The 12,524-nt window shown below is 38.7% G+C and overlaps 1 long non-coding RNA gene across 1 annotated transcript; it reads left to right on the top strand.

Moving 5' to 3' along the window:
- The first annotated feature begins 3,039 nt into the window (after positions 1-3,039).
- Positions 3,040-6,745, top strand: LOC125690773 (uncharacterized). Its single transcript, XR_007375787.1, has 3 exons — positions 3,040-3,291; positions 4,179-4,371; positions 4,929-6,745. It is a non-coding gene; the product is annotated as an uncharacterized LOC125690773 (long non-coding RNA).
- The last annotated feature ends 5,779 nt before the right edge of the window (positions 6,746-12,524 follow it).

Genomic DNA, 12,524 nt, shown 5'->3' with positions numbered 1-12,524 from the left:
CTCAATTCAAGCTTAATCAGATGATTTATTAGATTTTTTTAAATATTTCTTTTTGACATTTCAATAATACTGTTTTCCATACCTTTACTGCTGTTAGTTTGGAGAGCTTTTAGATATCAAACATTTAAGCAGGCTTTAAGTAAGCCTGAAGTGAACAGAACATCTTTATTTACCGTCATTTTCCTTTAAGCACAATTCAGTCTTCCTTTTACAGCTGGTGCAGCATTAATAAATTCTGAATTCTCTGTATTCAAGACAAAGCTGCCCAATATTTTGGTTATCTTGGGGAGGGGAATTTCTTAGCTCTTGTGCTAAGCCACAGGCTGCAGCCTCATGAATGTTTTTGCTGCGGCAATTTGCAGGCAGGGCAGATAGCCAGTGAGAAGTGATGAGTGCTTCTCATGGTATGAAACAATACATGAAGACTTTCCAAATCAATTTAACATTTACCAGGAACTCTGCTGGCCACATCAATTTAAGAAATTCTGGCAAGCAGGAGATTATATTGCATGTCGATGATGTGTCTACTCTTTCCCTGTTCTCGGCAACCCCCTCCACAAGACCCCTGTGGTGAGATAGAGGCAGAGGGGTTTGTCTTTTCACAGTCTCTAGTGGTGGTGTGTGACTGGAGAGGGCCAGGGAGAGGACAGCCACACAAGGCTTCATGGCAAGTCACAAGTCACCTCCTGGAAAAATGCTGACCTTGGGCCTGTGGTCTCATCTTGAGATGAGAGGCCATGGGAGAAGAGGCTATGGGGAAAGAGGTGGGAGCTGGGATAGCCAAGAAATGTTGCTCTATAATGTGGATCTATGTGGATGGAGGCATTCATTCTTGTCCTCTGATCAAGCTAAACTCACTAAAAACTTTATCTCTTAGGCAGAATCATTCCTTTTCTCTCCCTGAAATCACCTTCAGGCTTTTTTAGTCAAATACACATCTTGCACTCCTGTACACTGTTATGATTTTCCACAGTTTGCCAGATTTGTGCTTCTGAGCAAAGTGAACTTCCACTGAGAAGTAGTGGTGTAAGTGGCTGCCCACTGCCAAACAAAAAAGCTGCTGTACTTCTGGTGGCCACGTCTAGGGAAGGAGGTGGCATGACTAGACCCAAAAGTGAAATGGGAACTGAGGTCAGCTGATGCTCTGCAAGATGAAAAAAGGAGACATCCGGAGAAGTGGAGAGGCAGGGGCTGTGCATAGAAGGTCCAAAGCGTGGGAACTGCAGAGATCAGGCAGAAAATACCCTGAGATTTCTGGGGGCAGTTTTCTAATGGATTTTATCTCTGAACTGTAGCGGAGCAATCTCACACTACTGCATTAGGGGTGACATAAAAATCTCAGCCAACTGCATCAAGTGCATTTAAGATATTTTGAGGAAATACAGTGTAGAAAATAATCAGGAAAATGGATAATAATCAGAAATTCATTTACTGTTTATATGTAATACCTAACTTGCTGGTGTGCTTTGCTGCATAGAAAATACAGCCCTCTAGATACCTGTGCTATTCCTAATCATCCAAACCCTGAAAATATCAACAAATACATAATCAGTCAGAAAAGACTTGATTTCCAGACCTTAACCCTTAATCTTATTTCCTCCCTTCTTCTCACTATCACTGCAATTCTTTTTTCTGGTGATGCCACGACTGCAGAACTTTAACTAAAGTCCGTAATCTCTCAAGAGCTTTCCATTTAGCTCATGGCACATTTTGGCTCATGAACGTTTCTTAACTCGGCAGTGGGAGCATTTCGATAGTAAGAAGAAAATACCTGAAGGCTTCAAACTTAATACAAATGTGCAGTCCTGTGCAAGCATTTGCACATCCAGTTAAATTAGCCTTCAGTTAAACCACAGGACGTAACTTTTGCTCTTATTGTGGTCACTTGCAATTGTTAAGGTTAGTGAAAAAAATCTAGTGAAAAATGAAATGCTTCAGCATCAGGAATTTCAGTCCCTCTGAGTGACTGCAGTTTAGGGCTTAGAGCTTCAATTGAGTTACTGCAGTTTAACAGGCTACCATGCATCAGCTAAGCTGCAGAAACACTCCGTGTGTGTCCTCTTCGCCTTTGACAAATGTAAGGTGATTTGACTTAGCTTAATCTATTTTCATTGCAGGCTAAATTGAATTACCTCATATTTATGATGGGCTATAAGGGCACTCAAAGAGAGTTATCTAGGTTCAACTGATCTCTGGTAACTTGCTTAGCCATGGTCGCTTGGCTGTGGGTGTAAACCCTGAGCCACCTTGTGCTCATAGGAGAAAGCTGACGTGAACTTCAGCAGACATAGATTTATAACTCCCGATGAAGTAGTTTGGGATGTGGTCAGCCATTGACGGAATGGCTGGAATTGGCTTTTAAAGGAATAGAGTTGTTGGCAGGACACCTTCTTAATGTGTTTTTGATGCTGGACCTGAGTTGTCTTCCCTGGTCATCAGAACCTGTATTAGTTTGAACCACAGAGGCACAGAGGCTCGTCTGCCTTACCTTTCTTCCTCGGGTTCTTTAGGCAGACATTTGGGATAGAGCTGGGCTGATAGCTTTAACTCCCTATGGGTTTTCTGTGAGGCTGCTTTGGTAGAGTCAATTAGTTTTAAATTTGGTTGTTCTGCCATAACCTAAGTATTCTTAACTGAATTGTAAATTTAAATGTTAAGTGTTGCACTGAATGTTTAAATAATTCTAAAAGCACTTGGAGCATGGGATAAGTGCTGTAAAAATCTAAATAAATGAGTAAATTAGTTAACAGCATATGTGATAATGCAAACTACTACATGTGTGCAAAGAGGCAGAGCTGTGCTTGAAATGGTTGCCAGAGCTTAGATTTCCTTGCTACATGTGAAACCTTTTCACATTAGCAGGCTGCTTTGTTTATTTATTTATTTTAAAGCATTTACCTGCTGTATAACTGGAGAAGAAGATGAAGCTGGCAGTTTAGACTGTCAAACCGAGGTTTCAGCTCAGCAGTGAGGTTCAAAGAGATTAATCTGAACTCAGCTGTTTACGTTACTGATCTCGTACCAGCTGGGTTTGTGGCATTAAGACGTCAATAGTACAACAGAATTTAACTAACAGTTTCATCACTGACATCATCTTTGAAGGTACAGATGATTGCCTCCTTATGTATTGGGACATATTTCTTCAAGACAGGACTCTGCTTTCATGTGGGAGGGAGAGGAAGGAGAGAGAAGAGGTGAGGGAGTCTTTAAGTGAAGTTAATTAGAAAATGTCCTAATACATATGTGGCTTATTTAAGCTGGTTACAAGAAAAAGGAGCCCATTTCCTCATGGTAAGAATAGACTTATTTTTTCTTTTCCTCCATTCTTTCAGCTGACACCAAAACAGAATAAGATAATAATAAACTGCCCTACATGCAGTAGCAGTATTATTTTTAATGGTTCAACCTTGAATGGAGTAGAGAAGACTCTTGGAAGGGCAGAAGTTGATAATGGAGTTTCTTCAAATCACTCCCCCTCCCCCAACTCTATACAATAATTATTAATCAAAGGTAGGTGGACTGTCGTTCAGTGAGGCTCTTCTGGTAGTTCCCTTGGTCCAACATAGGCTCTGTGTGATATTTGGAGTTGGTGAAGATGTCATTGACCTGGCAGGCTGACCACCAGTGTTCTTCTAAAAGGGCAAAAAAAAAAAAAAAGGATGAGAATACTGAAAAGAAACAAAGGTACATCTGGTTTAAGGATTTGAGAGACCATTTAAATGAAGGGAAGATTTTACTAATAAAGCAGAGTTTCAGTCTGTTCTACATACAGAATCAGTCTCTTGTTGAACAGGCTTTGCTACCATGCTCTGGAGCTGGGGGGCATGCAGGTAGAGGTGTAGATGATTGACTTTCAGGGAAAACAAGGAAGCCAATGTCCAAATGTGAAACGGCTTTCTTTACAGAATAATGATACAGCAGATTTTGACTTAGGTGTCCCCTGAAAGCCTTTTCATCCTCTGCTGTAGTGACTGCTGTACCCCCACTGAACACTGTGTCTTTGAAAGAATTCACAGCGTAATCCTTTGGTTCGGCGTGCATTGTCCCTTAATGACAGACATTAAGTACCATCAATGAAAGCTGTTTTAAATAGGCTGCAGATGCATTTGGACAGTGGCTCCCTAAGTGGCACTTTGTTGGAGGGAGAGGGGGTAATCCTCCTACTGCTGCTTCTCCAGGTAGAGTGGAGCCAGCAGAAGAGGGGGTTCCTGTTTCTACAGCATTTTCACCTCACCTGGGATTTAGCGCTACATGAAGACCTGTTTAGCAGAAGGAAATGCTTTCCGACTACGACCTCTGAACGGTTTAATTGGGATTTAACTGTTCCTATTTTTTCCACTCCATGTGGGAGTCTGGAGCTCTGTTTACAAGGTGTGTCATATCCTCTCAACCCCCGAGTCCTTCTCCCCCCTCCTTTCTTTTTATGTTCTGGACAAATAGGCAGAAAGATACTTTAAAAGTGAATGCACGCAGAAAAATCCACAATTACCATCCCAGATTTTGCTGTGAAAACTTTACAACAGCCATACTGAAAAATCTTCCCCTACCCCTCCTACTCCTTCTAAGAGAACGAAAAAATCCATCAAATTAACACATCAATGAGTTGATTGTAATCTCCAGGGTTCAGTGTAGCACTTTCTAGCCTCTCAGACAGGAGGCCAGCATGATTTATCAATGCAAACCTAATAGCATCAATATGAATCTAACTAAAAATCAATATTTCATTACCAAATTGTTAGTGAGAATGAAGAAAAATTGCCAGAGTCAGAGCATTCTCTAGGGTAGGAGCATCTGGAGTTCAATGTGACAAGATGAGTGATGCATGACTCGGGGCCTGGGGAAGGACACTGGGAGGACAGGCCACTACGTAAGGCCGAAGACTCATGAAGAAAGCACTTACTTTTTTTTTTTACTTTTTTTTTTAAAAGCTTTCTCTAAGAAGAAAGGAAACGTCTGAGAAGGAAAAATGGAAGGCACACTGCTGTTTACTAAAACTGATGCAAAGTAGGTCAAACAACTGAAACAAACAGACTAATCTCTGCTATGGACACCTACCCAGAACTGGTTTTCATGGGAAACAAATGAGGAAAATATAGTCAGTGGTCCAGATCTTGATTTCAGCTACAAATGGTAGAAATTTATAATAGATTACAAAGTGGGAACGTTTTTGTTTCCTGTCCCATAATGCTGAAAGTGGATTTGGTCACTTTATTCTGGGTTTTATGAAATTTCAGATTTGTGGTGCATTTCTGTAGATTGCAATGTAGAAAATGTACAAATCTGCTCGTCCAAGAAGCAGCAATACTCAAAACACTGTATTTGCTTAAGACTGTACCTGAGCAATTAATGTATTTTTTTATTTAAGGAAACAGAGCAAGAACTGCATGGAACTATGCCAAAATTAGATTCAAAGCATAACTTTATATTGCATTAAGTCATAGGTCTATTCTGGCAGCACGGGAAAAGTCTGCATACAGAAATGTGGAAAATGAATGAGAAAAACACTGAAATGTAACTTTGAATTGAGTTTCTTTGACCATTTTGTTTTACTCAGCTTCAGAGTGCATTAGCACGTTGATAACAGATTGAAACTTTTGTATCTTGGTACTCTTTGATCACTTGGGACATCTGAAAGTTATTTGAATATATAGCAGCGCCTGTACTATTGAGCATTTGTCTTTTTAGGTTGGGAATGTCCATGTCTTAGGTCCTGTGGAACTCTCAATGTTCAAATTTTTGTACAACTTGTAGTCTTCTGAGGGAGAAAAGTAGGTGGCTTTCTCTGAGCTTTAAATCCAGTAGCTCTGGAGTCAGGTTATGGGTGATCCTCTCAGATCTCAGCTGTCAAAGGAAAGAATACGTTATGTCTTGAATTGGGAAACGGTGGTCAAAAAATGCATTCTGAATGCTTGAAAACAGGAAAGATTTTTTTTTTCTCCCAAACTACTTTAAAAAGGAAAAATATAGTAGTTAATCTTTTATTTATTTACTTATTTGTTTCATTTAACGGAAAACTGCAGTTAACAGTTCTGAGATTTCTGTCCTCAATTGACTAAGTCTGCTCCATATGGCTCAGGTAAACTCAATCTTGCTTTCTTTTTTTCTTTTTTTTTCTTTTTTCCCCCCTCTCATATTTTGGGAGAATTGGAAGTGGGGAGAGAATTTCCAGGCTCACTGAACTTACTGCTCAGAACAAATTTTGTTCAAGTCCCCACGTTTGTAATTCTGGCAGCCTGTGATACATCAGTAATCTCTAATTCCCTTACTCCCTAAGAACTGTCATTATTTTATGTATTGACTAATACAGTTGTCTCAGGGTAAATTTCTCCTGAAATCGAAGTTTACTTCTTGCATTAGAAGTGAAGCCTACTCCCTTTTATAACTGACAGATTTCTTTTATAACTTTGCATTTATTGAAGGCAGTCAAACCAGAAATGTCTGGGATTTTTGTTTGTTTAGTTTTATGATTTTGTTTTCAATAAGGTATTAACTGTACTACAAACAGAGCAAATAGGAAGGTCAAATACCTATTTGTTGATTTCAAGATTTTTCTGGAAGATGAGACCTGAAGGTATCGGTAAATAGAAAATTCAGAGTCTTTGTAAACAGGAACGCCTTGAAAGCACCAATGCCAACAAAAGCTTCTGCTTTGCTTCTATGAAGATTTTATGTAGCCCCAACTAATGAATGCACAGAGTGTTTTATATGAATTTAAAGATATTCTAATAAACACTGTAAAACACAAGAAAGCAAACATAAGCATACATGTATTATTGGTGGAAAAACTGAGACTATAATTTGGATTCAGATAGCAAATGGAGACAAATGTAAGATAGAAGTCATTGAGAGGTTTTTTTTTATTTATTAAGAATTTTCATTGTTATTAATTTATATGCCTCACTTTTTTTAGGTTCTGTTCTTATACACGTTGAAATTTTACTTGAACTGAGTCTGAAACTGAGTGACATCTTTGCTGCTAGTGAACAGGTTGAAAATAGAAGACAAGATCCAATCAGACAGACTAATTAGGGTACCCAGTCAGGATGGAGTCTTGAATATTCACTGCACATTTTTTGGAAACACAGTACTGTGCAAATCTTTGCAGACTGATTGATAACATCTGCCAGCCAATCATCCTTAGTGATCGGTGAAAACAACTAAAACAATTAGAAATCTAACATCTATAACAGTTTCAGGAACTGCTTAATTAAAAAAAATAAAATAATCAACTCTTATAAATGATCTTGCAGCCACAACCATGTAATGTCTTGATTGGAAGAGTGAACATCATAGCAGTATTTTGCATAATCATTTGCTTCTGTATTGCAAGGGTAAAATGCCTTTGGAGCTCAGATCTCAGAGGCTGAGCAGTAATGGGGTATAGAAGAGGACAGCATGAGAACAGAAGAAAAACACTTCTGCTAGAATGAAATATCTTCTGGGTGTTCTAGGCATAAAAAAAAAAGTAGAGCAACGCCAGTTTCCTAGGTGTGTTGCCAACTAGGAGGTCCTGTTGGTATGCTGCAGCCAGACAGACAGTGGGCTTTTGGAGGAAACCATTTTACATGTGCCTCTTTGCTGCTCAAATTCTTCATTTCCAGCATCTGGGAAGGCAGAAGAGCACATGCTATTTTTGAATTCATGTGCTGGTATTAGCAGTGCGTGGTGACATGGCAACCCACTAAACAGACAGCATCGTATTTTCTCATTACATTTATCTTCTGCCTACCTTCAGCCTTTTTGACACAAGTGTATAGGCCAAGCATATAAGAAGAATGATCTCCAATTCTTTCACTGATTTCAAAACAGCCCAGCTATGACTGTGGTCACTCTCTCCAGAGACAACTGAACACCTGATATTTTTGTTTGTGTGGATGTGCATAGAAACTAAATACTAGGCTGGCAAGATGGCGTGATTGGAAAGGTGTATTGCTTTTTCAGTTACAACTGCTTGAAATTTGGGGGACAGATAGCTTTGGTTGAGATTTTGCCTTCAGACTGAACAAACAAATCTAATATCAGAAAATGTACAGGAGTACTCATAAAAAAATAATGGCTAATCACAGGCATTGATTACAGACATGCTGTGCAAGGCATAACTTGTAGTCCTCCTACTCATTCAGCACTTGTTATCTGCTGTCATACTTTCTGCAAACGAAAGCTGGGTTCCATTCAACCATTCTGTTAACATTCTTTGCCTTCAGTCCTCAATACTTGGTGGAAATTAAATGGACATTCTGGTTTCTAATGATTCAGTGGACAGCTGGACTGCATGATCTTAGATGTCTTTTCCAACCTTGGTGATTCTAAAATTCTATGCTTCTATATGCTTTTAGCTCCTTGAAAGCAGTTTTTGCATTGTTCACTCTTGATTTTTAAATCTTTCTCTCACTTAAATCCTATTCTTCTCCCCATCTGTTCCTTCCAACCTTTTGAGTTTTTTATTTTATACTTTTAAGCTCACGTCTAGTTTTGACCTTCTTGTTGATTTATTAGTATTTTATTTTGATTTCTGGATTATAACCAGTAACAACTATGGCTCTCCAACTTGACTTCTCAGTGTTGCCTTGGAAGCAGTTAAGCAATAGGCCAGTGAGAAAGCTTATTCCCTATAATGGATATACTTCATGCTATACTTGATATGAGAGTCCTTGATAGAACACTTTTACAGTAGGAGTAGCTTGTTAGTAACTAGACAACTGTGTTCTGTGCATTGTAAACACTTCTGCTCACTGCCAAATTTCAATTTGCTTGTAAAGAAATTAGAAAGAAATATCCACCCAGGTCTAATAAGGCAATTATTCATCTCTTTAGGGGGAAAAGAAAAAGATGGAAAAAAGAAAGTTATTAGAATAGCTGATACTTTTGACATTTTATGTGTTTATTTGTGTATCTGCAAGGCTTGTGTGTAAAATAGACACCTGTTAAATATATGGTGTGACTGGTAGTAAAAGTGGATTCTTTTCACAGGTTTGTTCTTTACAATCAAGGAGACTGAAGAATTTTGCCATTTATGTAACACAGCATAAATTGTTTCACAGTAAATCTGCTTAACAACTTTATTTATGGAAGAATGACGTGCATTTTCTATGACACCTAATACTTTGGGTTTTCATTTTGACAAAATTGTGGTTTTACTCCCCTCTCCCTCAATTATTTATATTTAAGATTCATTTAGCAGTTTGTCTAAAAGGTAAGTTCCAATAGAATTGTGTTATAGTATAGAATTTTGTGTTTCTAGCATTAAAGTGTGGTATTTCCAGGCAATGCTTTTTATTTATCCTTTTCCTTTGTACTGTCAGATGCGATGTAGCATGATAGTTGTCCTTTTTAAAAGTATTTAATTGCTAGTATAGTGAATTTGTCATGAAAAATCAGAACACTTACTGTTTTGGCTCCAGACACTTATCTCTCCAGTTTAGACATGCAAGCATGATTCCAGATCCCCTCTCCATTGGTGCATAGTAGGTTTATTATTTATATTATAGCAAGACTCAAAGTTCATGTTTAGGGGTTAGATGGGCTTAGCGTGGAGAAAAAAAAATGAAAAAGAAAAGCATTATTTCTTAATCTCCCTTGCTTCTGACCTGGGGAAATTATTTCCCTTTTATTCATGTACTTCTTAGTTAATGCTGAACAAGGTGTTGTGCTTTAAATACTGCTTTGTGAATTTCCACCTAATGTGGAAGGACAAACTAACTCTAGTGACTGCTTTTCCAGCATTCTAAAGGTTCTCTTCTTCCTGTCCTCTTCATAGGTAACTGGCTGATGAGTACGTGCACAGCTGTGTGAATCTGGTTGGATGTTCACTTGTCTTTTCTTTCTATCTCTCTGCTTTTTGGCAAGTTTCTCTTTGGGGTTAGTCACTGAAGAAGTGAGCAGTACCGTTGTGGGGGTTGTGAGCTCATGTTCTTGAGTGTTGTGTTGAACTTGGCTGGGTTATTTGCTCTTTTGACATCAGCTAGCCTCTCAAGGCCTTATGAAGGTCTCTAGTCAGTTGCCAGCTCATCATTGGTACTTTGTATACTTATCAGTAGGGATGCCTTATCTTCTGGAGAACTGAAGGAGCTGAGTTCTCTCTGAGATTTAGGAAGATTTTCCAAGTTACTTGGAGCTCCAGGTGGAGGCCGTAGTACAAACACTGTGATGAGAAAATCCTCTGACCACTCTGGCAGGGGATTCTTTCCTTCTACCTTATTCAAGTCTTGCAGTTTTTTTATTTTCTTTTGTTTTCCTGTATTTTTAAATATTTAAAATATTTACTGAGATAGACCCAATCTATCTGATATAGACTCACCCACAAAGTCTTTTCTAAAAAAACCCCACGAAACAACAAAAATAAAACAGGACAGGGTGAATTAGTCAGTGCTAAGTTCAGTATTACATTACTACACATAGCCAGATAATAAATTTAAAAGCCAAACTGGTCCTTCTCACCAACAGCCAGCTGTAGGACTGCTTGATTTAGGCAGGTGTGACTGCACAGATGCATGCAGTTGAAGGCTAAGCTATTTTGCTGCACTTCTTAGCTAGTTTATATTGTGTAACTTCTGTGTTGCTGTGTGAATTTTAGTAGGAAACAGCAAGTTCCACTCTGTTGTCTTTGGGTAAAGTCTGCTAATGATGATGTGTAAGGATGGATCCTGTATGGAGAATTCTCATTTCTGACTTATGTGGTTCAGGTAAACGGTTTATCCAGTATCACTGCTTAATGGACTCAACAGGAAAGCTCAAGTTTTCTGTACTAGAACAATGTTTAATATTCTAGTCTTCATGTTCCAGTAATGTGGAGTGTAAGTGTATAGGGCAAGGAGAAATGGATTTTTCTGTTTCTACTGTCTGTTCTATAGATGAGAAATATTTTAAGGCCAAAGTATCTTTAAGAGACCCAGCAACTAACAGGACAACTGAAAGATTTGTTGCTCTGCAAATAAGGTGTTAGTCTAAATTTCAGAAGGATTCAATATAAGTTACAATTCTTGCCCTTACTGTCTTTGTTAAGTTAGACACGTTACTTTAACAGTACCGTTAACCACCTTGAAGACTCCTTTCTTCATGACAGCCTTGCATAGCTTGGAGCTGCTTCTTTATCACAATTAGTATTTGCTCCCCCTGTAGGAAGCAGTTCATAGGAAAGATAAACATCTTTCCTTTTCTCCTAATTTAGTGGCTTATACAAAACCCTGACTGGGAATCCAGTAATACAGGAGCAGGAAGATACTTGCGATGTTAGTGACACATTTTCTGTAGGGACAGGAACATGAAAAAGACTACGAATGCCATACTGGCAAGACTCTACTGCAGGAGGTTATTCTGTGGTGTAAGCATCACATCTGAAGTATTTACTGTTCATGTGGACGCAAGTTATAATTTAGGCAGAATTGGCTTAGACCTCTGTTCCTGAGGTGCAGTAATGGTACATATGTTTTTTGCAGACTTTAAATATAAAGTAATTTTGGAAATGACATGTTCTTCTGTTTAAAAGAGAAAGCCTGCAATGGACTGCGCAGGATGTGTCAGACTTTTCATCTCCTCTGTTTCTTCTGTCAAGTAGAGTTGTCCCTGCCACATTCATGCATGTCATCTACTGCATCAGCTTGTGTGCAGCTCCTCACTTTTCTACTTTTCTGGACACAGAGTGAAGAGTGATTTGAAGTGAAAGCCACTATTGAAATAGAGAAATTTGTAAGCATTGCTTGCATGAAGAACAGTTGGGGGGGGGAGGGGGGAACCTTTTTCCTGTTTTCTGACATCTATCTACTTCAAAATGAGGGAGAAGCAAAAACCTCCCAATTCATCTTAATAAGATGACCATAAATTGGCAAGTCTCTATTTTTATTACTCTGTCTACTCCAGCATCCTCAGATAGGAGCCAAATTGTTGGCACAGAAATACCCACTCTTCTTGGTCTTGTTCCACTCTGTTTCCACTATTAGCTTGAGGACTCTGTACAGGATAATCTAAAGGGAAAAAAAAAAAAAAATCATTAAGCAAAGCAATACAGATAATTAATCTAAGTTTGAAGGAGCTGCTTTCCCTTTCATCTGCCATTCCTTTGCTACAACCATGCAAACATTTTTCTCTACAGTGGGAGGTTGAGAGGTGTTGTTTGCTTTACTGGAATATAGCTTTCCCCTACACACATCATCTTCTCTCCACTCTATTTGCCACAGTCTTAAGGGCTGTCATCAAGGACTGCCTTATATGTTACTGGAGTTCACTGTTGTTTCAGGCTAATCTGGGATATCAGCTAAAGACATCAAATCAACCATGTGCAGCTGTGCAGTAAGTCTGGGAGGATTCCACTCCATACTAAGTTCTTGAGCCCTTCTAATTTTTATCTTTCGGTCTTGTTTTGTTCATGACATATTTATGACCAGCAGGGTTGAGATGAAAAGTCTTTATGTACATACATGCAAAAATCAGCACTATACTTTTTTCCTCTTTTAATGATATTTCATTCCAACAAGCTCTTTCTATCTAGCCAGGGCTCCGCTTAATTAGATATTTAAATGATTGGAGCA

This window comes from Lagopus muta, chromosome 3 (assembly GCF_023343835.1).
Source record: "Lagopus muta isolate bLagMut1 chromosome 3, bLagMut1 primary, whole genome shotgun sequence".
NCBI classification, from domain to species: Eukaryota; Metazoa; Chordata; class Aves; order Galliformes; family Phasianidae; genus Lagopus; species Lagopus muta.
This window is presented reverse-complemented; position numbering and strand designations above follow the sequence as displayed.